At 45.0% G+C, this 2755-nt stretch overlaps 1 non-coding gene across 1 annotated transcript; it reads left to right on the top strand.

Annotated features, from left to right (window-relative positions):
• The first annotated feature begins 578 nt into the window (after positions 1 to 578).
• LOC111725552 lies at positions 579 to 685 on the top strand. Its single transcript, XR_002773591.1, has one exon. It is a non-coding gene; the product is annotated as a U6 spliceosomal RNA (small nuclear RNA).
• Positions 686 to 2755: the final 2070 nt, after the last annotated feature.

Raw genomic sequence — 2755 nt, forward strand, 5'->3', positions numbered from 1 at the left:
CAGCCTCTCAGAATGTCCTCCAAGAAGCCATCCCCGCCCCCCGCCCGCTCACTGTAGGTCGTCTCCTCCCTCTGCCATTCTGTTCCCCTACTTCACTCCTTTTGTTCTTCTTTCCACAATTTCCCACCCCTGAGAAAGCTTATATTTCATTTATCCCTCACAGTTTTAGGTGGAAGGAACAGAACTGATTCTGTTGGAGTTAAGCAGCAGAGGAATTCATCAGAAGGGTATCAGATCAGTTGCAGAGACGCTCAGAGAGGGTCAGAGGCAGGCTCTGCAGCCAGCAACATCCTTCAGGAGAAAGCCTTAGAACCTCTGCTGTTGCCATGGGCTCCGGACCCCACAGGTTCTGCCAAGGGCAACACCGGACTCTGGAGGCAGCCAAGGTCACTCCGGTCACCAGAATGGGCGCTACACTGCACCTGCTTCTTCCAAACACCTATTTTTTAGTCAAGGTTGGGGAAGATGAATCTGACAGACATGTGCCCTCACTTTTGTTCAAGGGAGGCGGAGAAAGGATCTGGTACTTTCTGACTCCATAGTGGGGGCGCAGTCTCTGTTCAAATAGAGAAAAGGGGGTGCTCGCTTCGGCAGCACGTGTACTGAAATTGGAGCAATACTGAGAAGATTAGCATGGCCTCTGGGCAAGAATGACATGCAGATTCGTGAAACATTCCATATTTTTAAAAACTCCGATTAAATTCAAGGTAGAGGGAAGGAGAATGTGGGGGGAGGAGAAGAGGGGAGGGGATTGGTGTGCTCCCACTTAATGTAAGGGTATACGGCACACCTTTGGGGTGCAGGAAACAGCTGCGAGAGGGACTCTACCCAACAAATGCAAATATTGTGGCTTAGTTGTTGGTACCCTCACATTAACCTGAAATTAAAAAAAAAAAAAAAAAAACAGAGGAAAGGGGTTCCATGGTTGGCCAGTCTGTGTAACTAGCATTTTCTACGCTTCCCTCTTGTCTTATTCTCTTACTATAAAGTGGTATTTGCCTATCTGTTCAAGACCTTGGGTGTGGGATTGGCAGGTAAAACAATAAAAATACAAGATGCCCAATCACAGACAAAACAGCAAACTTTTCAAGTATTAAGTATATTCTATGCAATAGTTGGAACAAACTTATACTCAAAAATTATTCATTGTTTATCTGAAATTCAAATTTACCAAGGCATCCTGTTCTTCTCTATGCTACCCTGTACCACAGGGTGTGAGGTCTATGCGAGGGGGGCCTGGTTTTTCATGGCCTGGAGATGCCGAAATGTGAAATCTGCCTTCAAGATGATCACCAGCTGCCTGGGGATGGTTCTGAGTACCGAAGATTGGAAATTACCCAGTCTTTTCCTCGACTCTCCTTCCATAACAAATTTTCATCTCTCGCAATCAGACAGACGCCTTGAGCCAAGTAAGGTAAAGGTTGTGTCCTTGGGAAACCAAAGGAAAGGAGCGCATTAAAATTTAAAAACTGATTACCCAGTTGCAATAAGAAAAAGTAGGGTAAGTGGCGCAGAAAAATTTCATGAATTCTTTATACTGGGCTCCCTCGAATCCTAGTACCTCCAGTTTCCTATGACTCACACTTCACAGGGCTTTAATAAGAAGTGAGACTATAAAGTAACGAAACTGATTTCCACGTGTTACCACACATATGGAAATGAGTCTGGATGAGTCAACAATTACTGCTGCCCTCCCACATCTCAGGGCAGATCCATTACCCCAGTGCCAATCTGTTCCTTTAATGCTAAACAGCAAATGACTTCCAAAGCCACCTTATTTCAATAAGCTATAGACAAAAATGATAGGACTCTTTCGGAAGCCTACATAAAATCAAAAGTAACATACAACTTTACCAAATTTGTCTAAGCAGCCACTCACACAATGACTTTACTCATTTACCCAGATCTTGCGAGAGACGTCCCAAATCATCAGACCTCAAACCAGTGTCAGCTTTCTCTGGGCTGCAGATAAACCTCGGGGGATATTTCCAAGCCACAGAAATTAAATGGTGTTGTTTAGAGTTTGTGCACATCTTTCACTAACCAGCTTCAGTTCCTAGGGAAGAGACTGATTTATGGGGTTTTTCCTTAAATTAAACCTTTTTTCAATTCCTCAAACATGCCTTGTCCCCCATTTGGGGGGGTTTAGCACACTGTTCCCTCTCCTAGAACCCTCTTCCTTGTTTCATCTCATTAACTCTTTCAGATCTCTGCTTAAAATTATTTCCTCAGGAAAAAGTCAATTCCCTGAACCTCCTCTGCCCATCCCCAGGGCTGTTACAGGCATTCAGGCTTCATTCGGCCATTCCTTCTTAGTTGTATAAGGATGACCGTGTGTGATTTTTGTGTCATTTGGGGGTTCACGTCTAACTCCCCATCTTCTTTAGTATTAAGTTTTACCTGGATACTTGCCTGCCAGAAACCCCGTTTCCCAGCCTGCCTGGCAGCAAAGCTGTGGCCTTACGACTGGAGTCGGCCAACTGGACTCGTTCACTTCAGAGTGTGGTCCTGGGCAGGAAAGGAGCACACCCTCCTCTTTTCTCTTTCTTCCTCCAACAGCCTGAAGGCATTTGGATGTTGAATCCGTGAAGGGATGGGATAGTGGAGAAACAATAGGAGCCTGGGTGTCCACCACCATTTAGCCACCAGAATAGTTTCCCACTCATTATTTGGATCTTGAGAAAGAATTACGCTGCTTTTCTGTTTAAGCCACTATGTTTAGTCTCTTAGGAAAGCAGCCTATATCCAGCAAATG

This window comes from Otolemur garnettii, unplaced genomic scaffold, assembly GCF_000181295.1.
Source record: "Otolemur garnettii isolate 467f Iridium unplaced genomic scaffold, OtoGar3 scaffold00043, whole genome shotgun sequence".
In the NCBI taxonomy this organism is placed as follows: Eukaryota; Metazoa; Chordata; class Mammalia; order Primates; family Galagidae; genus Otolemur; species Otolemur garnettii.